Raw genomic sequence first — 13,286 nt, 5'->3', positions numbered from 1 at the left:
CTCTCAGAGGGCTCTCTTTGAGGAGGGAGCCTTCACTAGCGTTCCTCGCGGTGCCGGCCCCGCTTTCGCCGAGGCGAAAGCACATCTGCTTCCTAATCACCAGATCCGGCGCCCGCTCTCGGGGTTTCGGAAGCGCGCGCTGCGGTCCTTCCCACCGGAGAGAGGGCGCGACGCGCCGCCTGTCTTTCTCCGAGGAGATTGATACGGAGGGCGTCAATGAGCTCGCCAGTTGCACAAACATCAGTTACACAAGCATATTATGCCTGATATTATAATGAGCAGCATTAATAGGGAGCGGAGCTCCCGTTATTCAGAGCGTGGTCACAGAAGGCGTTCCCCTAGCGTTTCCGATGCAGCGTCTCGTTCCCTTGAGGAAGTAGGGTTATATACGTAACCTGAGACGTTTTCTCTGATCGGATGGCTATTCGAATGTAAAAAGACCTTGTGTAAATTCCCTTCGAAACGCTTTCGAGACGGATTTAAATCCGATCATTCAAACCACTTCAGGAGGTGGTCTGGGACGCATTCCAGATGAAACTGGACACGTGTAAACGCATCTGGTTGTTGAAACCGCATATGTAAATTTTACTCCTCGAAAATGTTAAAAAGATAAACGTGTGAGAGCATGTTATAGACAATATGACATGTTATAGTCAGATATGACAGCGCTAATGCAATGAGTGGCTGATTATCTCTTCAACAAGCCAACGCGCAAACTGCCACAAATGAAACTGAAAGTAAGTCGCCGATGCTCAACAAACAATCATCTTCATTTAAAGTATAGTAAGACTAAATTATCTTATGAGTGCTCTCTCCTATTGTGGTCTTTGATCCTGAAATTAGCTGATGATGAGTAAAATCAGCATATGTTTTACATTTCTGTGGCCAAGTGTAAATGGAACCATTTTAACAAATCAGATAGATATCTGATCCCTAAAAACACATCAAGTGACAAGGTTTAAAGAGACCCACTGAGAATGCAAGAACTGCAATATGACAATGACCTTGCATAGCTAGCAAAGTTGTGCGCTATTTAGAATTGAGTTTAAAATGCCTTTCAAATTCAATCTGAATGGAGGTAGCAAACAGAAAGCAGAACTAAAAGATGGATGGATGTTAGAGTTTGTAAATTTTTTCGTCAGAATGCATCATCTGTACTGAATTTATTTTAATTAGTAAATATATCTTCAGTCAATTCAGATTAAAGTTCAGTTTGAAATTATGCAGGTGTGCTTAGCTGAACTGGAGTCAGTTCTCAATTTTTGCATATTTGCACAGAGTATGTTTTAGGCCCGACAGTCATCTCTGAATATGACACATCCAAAAAAACATACACACTGCACCTTTACCACATTACATGAAATAACAAATGGTGATTGATCATTTATTCCCTCAATAAAATAGTGATTATTTGAAAACAGCGAGTATAATGGACATGTGACAATATTATGTGAACAGCAGGGACCAACAATACCAATAAGTTTTCCCTTATACAATAAAACAGCCTTAAACCCAATATATTTGTAAATGGATTAGGTGAGAGCGGATTATGGTTGTATGCACTGCTTTAGCGGCTCTCGCAAAAAACTATGACACAAACTATTTATCATTTTTTATAATGATAAAAAATTATTTATGTGCGTTAACCCATGAAGACTATGGTGCAGGGAAAGGTTCCTGCCGACCACTGCAAATCAGCAGACTGGGAGCGGACCGCAGAACAATGCGTCCCAGCCTGACGCTTTTATCAGACAGGAAGCGCCCTGGCCAAGAGGTGGCCACAACAAAGGAGTGACAAGGAATCCCTCGCACTTAAAAACAGGATGTTATTCTTAGACCTCAGCGCTGGAACTCCACCTATTTTATGATGGAAGGTAATGTGCACTAGAAACCCTCGTGGGGGAATATAGGAAAATATAATGTGGGCCATAAAAAACACTGTTAAAGAATGATGGCAGAAGGGGATGTTATTGAAATGGCTATGTTACAGGGTTGATTTCAGGTCAGCCTTCCATGCTTATACACATAATACATGGCAGGCCTATGGGAGGTTGTGACTCTAGAAGGAAACAAGAGCAGCAGATACACACAGTTGCCAAAATGTGTGTGTGGCTTAATTCTTCTGAGTCAAAGATACCACAACCCCTGGATCTCAATTTGGATACACGTGCCAGGGTCGGTCAGGTTCACTAACATGAGGAATGTCTCTGAGTATTGCAAGCCTCCAAGGAACAAAGTGGTCTGACGCACATGTGGAATGGTGCCATTTTTGCATATTTGTGTTTGTGTGTATAAATAGGGCTTAGGATGTGTTGTGTATGTGCTTCCAATTGAGTGTCTCTTTGAATACCACTTGATGAATTACAAAATCCACGTTTTGGCTAGGCTGGATGTTTTTTTACACAAGAGTAATTCGGCTATTACAGCTTTTATCTTTGTGCTTGAGTTCCATCTGACAAACAACGACTGTTCTGTCTCGTCTAGTTTATTTAGATCTCAGAGCCAAGACCAAATCAAGGATACACCCTCCAAGAGAGGAGATTATTCATTCAGCACAGGGAGGACCAGATGCTTATCAGGAGACTGTTGGCTCGCCGTGCACCTCATCTGAGGGTAAATAACGTACCAACGGGGATCGCCGACGGTGATTACATCATTTACAGGGAATCAAAGTTCTGCTGGCTCCTACTGAAAAAAACACATGGGCTGGGGTAGAATAAAATAAAATTCTGTCATAAAATGTACCATGAAAAACAATTTCCTAATGTACCATTGGTTTAAGAGTTGATTTCCACTGCCAAATATACTTAAAAAATACTTCACGCAAAATGTACTAACCCTCATATCGTTCCAAACCTGCATTAATTTTTTCTTCCATGAAACTCAATTTTTTTTTTTTTTTTAAGAATCGTGGCAGCTGCATTTTACATGCAATTTGGACTATAGTGCACAAAATGTATGAAGTGTAATGAATGTGACCATCACATTCTTCAAAATTTTTAAACATTTTAAATACTACCATTCCAAAGTTTGGGGTCAGTAAGATTTTTTTTTTTTTTCTTAAAGAAATTAATACTTTTATTCAGCAAAGATACATTGATTAAATTGATCAAGTGACAGTAATGACTTTTTTTAATGTTACAAAAGATTTCTATTTCAAACAAATTTTAAATTTATTCATCAAAGAATCCTGAAAAAAAAAAACGAATCATGGTTCCAAATATTAAAAAGTTTTCAACATTGATAATAATGTTTTTTGAGCAGCAAATCATATATTATATGAGATATTATAATGATTTCTGAAGGGTCATGATACAAGACTAGAGTAATCACAGATGAAAATTCAGCGTTGCCATCACAGGAATAAATTACATTTCAAAATATAATACAACATAAAAAGTTATTTTAAATTGTAATAATATTTCACTTTTTTCCACACTGCATCTTTTGTCTCCAGCACAAGCAAAAATAGAAGCAGAGGATTAGGCCACACCTGCAGCCTGAGACAGGCAGACAGGACCTGCCTCATGTGGGTCCCGCAGGCTGATGACTGATCTGACAGGGTGACAGGCCTCAGCATGATGCCAACCTAAAATAATCACACAATGTCTCCACATGTGTCCTTTATTGGTTTACTCTCATTAGAGGCAAATGTCACTTTTACGGTCAATTATTATTAGTGTTTGGGATCTGAACAAACTCTATGTGTTAAATTTCAGCACACAAATTTTGTCCCTCATGGTTTATGTTACAAAGAAAAATGATTCCTCAAATGCAGCTTGTTGTATGTAAGCTTATTTTATTCCCACGGAATAAAAAAAAAGAGAGATAATTCCGATAATTGCAAGACTTTTTTCTCAGAATTGTGAGTTTATATCTCACAATTGCATGTTGTAAACTTGTAATTCTGACTTTACATCTCACAATTCTGATTTTTGTTTCCACCACAGAATAAAATAAAAAACATCATTTTTACTCCCGTGGCAGAAATAAGCTTCCATATTGTTGCCATTATTTTCTTCAGTGAATGTAAAAATAATACACAATAATTATGTAAAGTTAAAACCTCCTTATTTGTGGTTCGTCATGAAGGATAATTAAATGGACTTACTTTATACAATATATCTGGCTAAAGCCAGATAAAATCCAGAAGTGCACAGGGGGAGGGCGGTTCATCATGTGTGTCAGGGGTGTGGAAGAATCAAGCTGTCTGCGAACCTAATATGTGCCCATACTAATACACAACCTAAGAGGCATGTGAGGAGCGATCAGATGGTGTGTTGTTGGTAGGTGTGAACAGAAGTGTTTGTGGGACGACTTCCATCTCAGATAAGACTTTGTAAAAAATGTGTTTGTCACTTGGGTACACAAATAAAGCTGCATACAAAGACCACGCCAACTTCGCCCAAACCGGACGACAAGCGGAGAGCATCAAAGGCCACAGCTATGTCTGATCTCTCTCCTCGGGAAATACCAAGGAAACATCGGTCTTGTCGTGGGAGGTGATTGTAATCTTTAGAGCTGTATTTAGATCCACAGGGTCCCTATGCAGCGTTCACTGCTTCCTACACACTGAACAGAGAACTTCACTTCAGAATTTGTTGATCGCCCTGCAAGTTATGAAATGCCATAATGAAAAGCCATCCAAATAAACCATTCAAAAGGTTGGCATTAGTAAAATTGTTTTTAAGAAATTAATAAAATATTTAACTATTAAAATATAGTAAAATAGAAAACATTTTTGGATGAAGAAAAAAAAAACATTGCTCTAAGATGAACAAGTAAGGGTCTGTTGCAGTGATAACAAGGACTTTCATTAATTAAACTGGCCATATGTCTTGGTGAAGTCTAATTCCTTCAGAGGAAGGTGACATCAGGTCAAAACTACTGTCCTTTGACTTCTAGGAAGAGGAGAGACATGAGAGCTTGGGGATAAACACAGTGATTTAGTCTTGCCCCTGTTTTCTCTATATCCCTTTCTCTCATTAATGTATGTCGAGTAGTATAAATATATAATAATATAAAATATGTATAAATATAAATATCACTGTTTCCAGTAGCACAACTGTTTTCAACATTGATATTAATTAGAAATGTTTCTTGATCATCAAATCAGCATATTAGCATGATTTCTGAAGGATCATGTGACACTGAAGACTGGAGTAATGATGCTGAAAAATTCAACTTTGACATCACAGGAAGAAATTACATTTTAAAATATGTTCAAACAGCAAAAAGTCATTTTACATTGAAATAATACTTCGCAATCTTGCTGTTCTTTATTTGATCAAATAAATGCAGCCTTGTAAGCATAAAAGACTTCTTTCAAAAACATAAAAAATCGACCCCACAATTTTGAATGGTAGTGTATCTAGGGACTGGAATATTATAGAGACCTCCCTGACTCATTAAAAGATAAGGCTTTAGTCCATGCATTTAGCTATTCACACCCACCATCTAAGATCGGATAAAAACATCATGTCCTTTTAAGGCAAAGCAAAATGCAGAATACCTGTAAACAAATGAGTGAGTTTCCCATAAATAAAACATTTTTTGTGAGTCTTCAAAAGCATATTGTGAAAAAAAATCTATCACCTTCCTCTCCGCATAATAGTGTACTGTAATCATGAATGAATCTCATCTCTCATCTCATCACACGTGCTGCAGGCCGTGACCCACCAGCACGCATTCACTGAGGATTAAACATAAAATACGAATTCTTTAATTCCTCACCGGCAGCTCGAATGAATCTGCGGATCATGTCATCTATTACTTTGGATAAATGTGAATGCAGCACATTTCAGAAAAGGCAGCCAGGATTATGACCCATGTGATTTGCAAATCACTATTATAAAAATCTACATCAAAAAGTATTAAATCAAATTCAGGTCACATTAAAAGACATTAGGACAATTGTTCGGAGGAAACAGACCTCTAATATTTCTGCTGCAAAGGGTCTGAAGTAGAAGGTAAAGCCCTGTAAGTACAAACAGAAGTAGGCATGTCTCTACACCTCTACGGTTTTTAAATTGAATGGGATTACACAGTTATGCTTCATTCTTTATCTGCATTCCTAACGTCGCAGATAGTGATGCTACTGTGATGGCAAAGAGGGGAGGACCCAAAAGTCCACGTGGTTTCGAGAAAAGGATAAAGTGGTCACCATTAGTGGACACGGAAGTAGTTAACAGTGGTCACTGCATAACCACAACACTCAGCCCGCAGGTTAATCTCTTCCCAGAGGCTCCACAGAGCTGCTGAGTCAAAGGATTGTCTATCTCCCAAGAGGCTTTCTCCCTACGAACCAAAGAAAGCAATAAAAATGCATTTATCCTGTAGATTTCACCTTAATCCGCACTGTCATATCTTGTTATAAATTGAAACTACCAGAAAATTCTTAAATTTAAAATTGGTGGGTTACAACTCTATATGTGGTAACTGTCAAAGTGCAACTAAATGCTAAGTATTCATAAACGGGGCACTGATTGTTATGTATATGTCATAAACATGGAAGTTTGTATTCTAAAAGCAAAGTAGTTGCGTTCCAAATAGAACTAGCATTAGGGTAATTACAGGCTGTTATAAAACGTCTCTCTGACGCTCTGTGGGTCAGGATTTCAAAATGTGGGTCATAAACAGGGATGTACTTAGAGTGGGTTTCACTTCTCATAATCTTTAAGCTTCTTTGCAAACTAGTCACATTATGACAGAGACTTACTATGACAAGTTCAGGAAAGCAGAACTGCAAAAGACTTCCCTCCAGTTCTTGAAAATGAGGTCTACCATATATGATAATGAACATATCAATAACTATAGTAAAAATACAAACATATTGTCCGCACACTGATGTAACTGCTCCATAAAAATAATTTATTGCTGCAACGTTTCGACCATCAGGGCTTCGTCAGGCACAAATTACGTGAACTGGTACAACTCTTTATAAGTAACAGGTGATCATTCTAATTAGACACATTCACTGTGCAGGTACACTCCCACAAGGAGAGAGAGAGAGAGAGAGAGAGAACCCGCATTACACTCGAATAAATACACAAATCAATACAGGTCAAATACAAATCTTAAACTCTAATAAACTAACAAATCAATATAGATCAATAATCACTCAAAATATTCAAACAATACTGAAGACCGATGAAAAAATATACACAATCCTATAGAAAAGGCTTAATATCAAAATCTTCATTCAACCCAAAAGGTGACAACGTATTTAGAGTATAAATCCAAAAACATTCCCTTTGTAAAAGTTTCCTCTCAAAATGTTCAACTCCCGTCCTAATATTACTCCGATGTTCAGTAATGCAGGTGCGTAATGATCTAGAAGTTTTACCAACGTAAGCGAGACCACACAGACAACGAATAAGATAAATCACATGTGTAGATGAACAAGTAATTGCACCGCGTATCAGTATGTTACGACCAGTGTGTGGATGGCTGAAAGATTTACATTTAGGCCTATATGTAAAAGTACACTGGGCACAATTGCCGCATCTATAATTACCAGGAGAAAGAGTAAGATTGACAGGTTTCATTACACTAGACGGGAAGTCCGATCTTACAAGCATGTCACGCAGGTTACTTTGACGTTTAAAAACCAAACAGGGGCCATCCTTGAAAACATGAGACTTAGATTTAGAATCACTAGAAATAATATGCCAATGCCTGTAAAGAACCTCACGAAATTCTGCACCTAATGCTGAATACCTAACCGAACAAATAAGGCTATTGCCTAGTTGTGTTTTATTGCTCGTAGCACGTAGGCACTGTGTTTGAGATCTATCATCAAATTTACTCTTAGCTTCTTCTATCCATTCCCTACGATAACCACGATGTAGAAATCTTGAAGTCAAATCAGCGAACCATCGAGCGTAAGACTCTTCAGTGCTACACACTCTGCGTACACGCTTAAACTGGCTAATAGGCAGGCTTTTAATAAGAGGTTTTGGATGGAAACTATCACCTCTTAAAATCGTATTACGATCCGTTGGTTTACGATACAATTCAGTTTGAAGTTTACCCTCAGAAATGTGTACCTTTACATCAAGTAAACTGATATTCTCTGTATCACACTCCATAGTAAACTTCAAGTGTTCAGTTCTAGAGTTGAGATAATTCAAAAACAGCAACAATTCAGCGGGTGTAGAATTTGTTATCATAAAGATGTCATCAATGTACCGTTTATAAAACATTATCTTAGGTAAAAAAGAATTTGATTAATTTAAAATTAACTCATTTTCAAATACACCCATATACAAGCAGGCATAATTTGGTGCCATTTTACTACCCATTGCTGTTCCCTTCACTTGTATATAGCAATCATTTTGAAACCGAAAGTAATTATTAGTCAAAACAATGTTTATAAGATCCAGCAAACATGCTGTACTACGTTTTACTCCACTCTGTCTTTGTTTTAGAAACTGTTCCACTGCCCGTAAGCCATCCTCATGAGGGATGTTGGTATATAGACTCTGAACATCAAGTGTAGCGAGAAGAACAGCATCGACAGAAAAATCAACAGCATACAATGATTCAATAAAATCCATAGAATCTCGTACATAAGATGGCAACATAGGCACAAACGGTTTAATGAAGAAATCCACAAAAGAAGAAATATTCTCAGTAAGACTACCAATACCACTTACAATAGGACGACCCTTCAAAGGGATATCCAAACCCTTGTGAACCTTGGGTAATGTATATAGCAAAGGTGTGACCGGAAAATCAACTTTAAGAAATTCATACTAATTTTTGCTGAATTCTCAATTTTTAAAATGATGCTGTGATTTGGAATGAACATAAGTATTCAATTTACTAGTAGGGTCAGCAGGTAAACGTTCATAAAAGACACAATCGTCCAATTGTCTCCTAATTTTTTTCTCATAATCTGTAGCTCATTGAAGCACTATAGGCCCTCCCTTATCAGAAGGGCGCACAACCACATCAGTATCTATTTTAAGATCAAATAAAGCATCCCTCTCCGCTTTTGATAAATTATTATATGCTTTATATTGTCTCTTATTTTTTAGCAAAGTCTTAACATCAGCTTCAACAAGCCTGCAGTAAGTGTCCAAAGATGCATTCCTGTTACGAGGTGGGATAAAGTTCGACTTCCTTTTAAAAGTAAGACGAATACTGGACGAATCAGAAGTGACACTGCGCTGTACAATAACAGAAGGAGCATCATCAGATAGAGTTGATATTTCAGTTGAACCAAAATAATTCCTTCAGTCTCAGAGATCTAAAATCTATCAAGCTATAATAATATTTAGCCTTTTCTATAGGATTGTGTGTATTTTTTCATCGGTCTTCATTATTGTTTGAATATTTTGAGTGATTATTGATCTGTATTGATTTGTTAGTTTATTAGAGTTTAAGATTTGTATTTGACCTGTATTGATTTGTGCATTTATTTGAGTGTAATGCGGCTTCTCTCTCTCTCTCTCTCCTTGTGGGAGTGTACCTGCACAGGAGAGGAAACTTTTACAAAGGGAATGTTTTTGGATTTATACTCTAAATACGTTGTCACCTTTTGGGTTGAATGAAGATTTTGACATTAAGCCTTTTCTATAGGATTGTGTATATTTTTTCATGAGTCTTCAGTATTGTTTGAATATTTTGAGTGATTATTGATCTGTATTGATTTGTTAGTTTATTCGAGTTTAAGATTTGTATTTGACCTGTATTGATTTGTGTATTTATTCGAGTGTAATGCGGCTTCTCTCTCTCTCTCTCTCCTTGTGGGAGTGTACCTGCACAGTGAATGTGTCTAATTAGAATGATCACCTGTTACTTATAAAGAGTTGTACCAGTTCACGTAATTTGTGCCTGACGGAGACCTGATGGTCGAAATGTTGCAGCAATAAATTATTTTTATGGAGCAGTTACATCAGTGTGTGGACAATACGTTTGTATTTTTGCTACAGTTTGACTTTTTTTTTTGTCCTGCACCTGAGCCCTGTGTGGGTTTGTGGGATATGCACAACTTTCTTACACTTTGATTTTTCATATCAATGACTAACCATCTCAAATGCTGATTACAGTATGCATTGGGGACCTTTGCCAAAGACTAAAACCTGCATTTCTTTGTTTGTATTTATCCTCATTTTGTAGGATGGGAGCTGCAGGTCCAGTGGAGACTGCTTATTTGCACTTAGCCTACTTGGAATGGTGATGCTGATCCATACTGTAACTGTGGACTATGTCATTTAATCAGGCTCTGTTGTTATGTTGTATCTGAAAAAGTTAAATTGTGTTTGTTATATTATATATATGCTTAAAAATGTACGTTATATTTTATGGTGTGCTTGTTTTGTGTAGATATACTATAGTGTTATAACGTGTAAAACGACTTAAGCACTGGCTTAAAGTGCCTATAAAGTAAAGTTTGTCTGCATCCAAATACATATACTTCCCAACTTTATAGTAGGTGAATAACAGTGAAAAGAGTATGTTGAATTCACAGTATTCATAAAACAGTAGGCAAAAGGTACCTACTTCCGGTAAGATTATGAAGTGCACATCTAATGTACACTTTACTATCCCGTGAGGCCACCGGAGAGGAGTTGTGAATGACAGTGAAGATGCGCAAATGACGCTGGCAGGTCACATGACTATGACAACATGATGAATGCAGTATGAAGTAATCAGGATTGAATTTATACACAAAACTAGAACATACTTTTCTAACAGTCATGAAGTAAGTAGGCTATTCAAAACAAGTACCTACTCAGAAAGTATGCAATTTTTGGACACAGCCATAGTATTATTATATCACTAACTCAGTCAATTGCGTGACACAACTGGTCAAGTGATCTCACTAGAGCAGGGCTGTCCAAACTCGGTCCTGGAGGGCCGGTGTCCTGCAGAGTTTAGCTCCAACCCTAATTAAACACACCTGAACCAGCTAATCAAGCTCTTACTAGGCATAGAAACTTCCAGTCAGGTGTGTTAAGGCAAGTTGGAGCTAAACTCTGCAGGACACCGGCCCTCCAGGACCGAGTTTGGACAGCCCTGATGTAGAATAAAACCATTTCATATAAGTCTATTTCATAAAAGTGCTCTTCAATTTTTCTTTTATTAGTTTGCTATATAAAGAAATAAAATAATACAGAATGCACCTTTACAAATCAGTTATCTAATAGCCCAAAGGCTTTTGACTAAGCAATAAAACATAAACCAACCAAACTATACTAAATACATTTAAAATCTTAAGCATAAGCATATTTAAGTTTGTTTGCTAGCAGTCACATTCTACCTCTCTATATTCTGATATAGTTGTTTTCTTGAGGCTTTTCTACCAACCAAAACCGACCTGAGTGAGTTTATTGACTATGAAAATAAAATCAACTGCAAGTAGGTTAGTTTCCTCATCCAGGCTACCGCTGTAAGATTGTCTAAATAAATAATACTGCGGGATCCGTAATCCTCTGACCTGTAGACTAAAAGCTGCTTTTGTAGCATGTTTTTGAACGATAGTGAGTGAGTGTGCTGTTGAAAGTTGCTGTATGTCACCCCTCCCTCCGCTCCACTCGTCCAATGACTGCGAACTAAGCGAAATTACTAATGCTACTACGGCTGGGGCTAAGCTCATGAATATTAAGAAGGTCGCGCTTACGTGACTTGGTAAACTTCCAGGGGCAAAGGCTTGGTTCATGCATATGAATTACCCTACGCAGGCGTTGTTCGGTGACCTTCCAATAGCGAACGCCTGCCTAATGAATATTAATTAGATATGCGCGTATTTGCTGTGTTACTGTCCAATAGCGAAAGTTTGCGTTATAAATATTAAAAACCAAGGTTTACCTTAGTAGGATTCGAAATTTTGCAGTCGGGCCTCTTGAAGAGGACTGTGGGGGAGGGTCACGTGACAACTTTATAGTAGGTGAATAACAGTGAAAAGAGTATGTTGAATTCACAGTATTCATAAAACAGTAGGCAAAAGGTACCTACTTCCGGTAAGATTATGAAGTGCACATCTAATGTACACTTTACTATCCCGTGAGGCCACCGGAGAGGAGTTGTGAATGACAGTGAAGATGCGCAAATGACGCTGGCAGGTCACATGACTATGACAACATGATGAATGCAGTATGAAGTAATCAGGATTGAATTTATACACAAAACTAGAACATACTTTTCTAACAGTCATGAAGTAAGTAGGCTATTCAAAACAAGTACCTACTCAGAAAGTATGCAATTTTTGGACACAGCCATAGTATTATTATATCACTAACTCAGTCAATTGCGTGACACAACTGGTCAAGTGATCTCACTAGAGCAGGGCTGTCCAAACTCGGTCCTGGAGGGCCGTGCTACTACGGCTGGGGCTAAGCTCATGAATATTAAGAAGGTCGCGCTTACGTGACTTGGTAAACTTCCAGGGGCAAAGGCTTGGTTCATGCATATGAATTACCCTACGCAGGCGTTGTTCGGTGACCTTCCAATAGCGAACGCCTGCCTAATGAATATTAATTAGATATGCGCGTATTTGCTGTGTTACTGTCCAATAGCGAAAGTTTGCGTTATAAATATTAAAAACCAAGGTTTACCTTAGTAGGATTCGAAATTTTGCAGTCGGGCCTCTTGAAGAGGACTGTGGGGGAGGGTCACGTGACGTGTGTACACACTGTAGAGTTCAGCACCACTCGATTCGTAGTAAGATCATCAGCGTCCTCCCCTTTCCAGAACAAGCTTTGACGGACCAGAGACGAATATATAATCTGTAACTGTGTTTACGCCACATATCGGCGCCTTGATCGATCGCATTTTTACTTACTTCATTTTACACGAGGTCCTGGTAGTCTAGCTACCGATTTGGGAGCTTTTGTCAAAGTATTCGAGGAGAAATGTCAATGGAAATACAGCAGAACCCGATGCCTCCGTAGAGCTGTCTCAGTGCCAAGAACTGGTCCTCTGGTGAGTAGGTTAGCCAATACCTCTCTATATTGAGTTTAAAGTTGTTTTAAAAAAGCATTTAACCTGGTGTATTTCGTCAGCAGTGATGGGAGAGCTCGCTAAATCAGTCAGATTCATGTTTGACACTTTTTAACAGTTTACCGCTCGAAGTGTGGTTTATTTGTGACAGTTAAGTAAAACCGCAACATCAGACAGGTTAAACTCAAACGTGTAATACCCGGATGAAAAACAAACCAATGATATTCACTGTTCAGTCAAATAAACGCATCTTTTTAATAGACTTTTCCCCGCTGTATGTGTACAAAAATGCATTTAAAGGTTAGTTTTGACATTATGGGGATATATATATATATATA

At 38.0% G+C, this 13,286-nt stretch overlaps 1 protein-coding gene across 2 annotated transcripts in view; it reads left to right on the top strand.

Moving 5' to 3' along the window:
• The first annotated feature begins 12,581 nt into the window (after positions 1-12,581).
• Positions 12,582-13,286, top strand: part of LOC107674685 (probable G-protein coupled receptor 146) — a 9,870-nt gene continuing 9,165 nt past the window's right edge. Inside the window, exon 1 of one of the 2 annotated variants that reach the window (XM_016468754.1) lies at positions 12,582-12,930. The gene's annotated coding sequence lies outside the window, so the exon portion shown is untranslated. Of the gene's footprint in view, positions 12,939-13,286 lie in introns of both variants that reach the window. The other variant, XM_016468755.1, reaches the window with a different exon arrangement.

Source organism: Sinocyclocheilus anshuiensis, unplaced genomic scaffold (genome assembly GCF_001515605.1).
Source record: "Sinocyclocheilus anshuiensis isolate Anshui unplaced genomic scaffold, SAMN03320099.WGS_v1.1 scaffold152, whole genome shotgun sequence".
In the NCBI taxonomy this organism is placed as follows: Eukaryota; Metazoa; Chordata; class Actinopteri; order Cypriniformes; family Cyprinidae; genus Sinocyclocheilus; species Sinocyclocheilus anshuiensis.
This window is presented reverse-complemented; position numbering and strand designations above follow the sequence as displayed.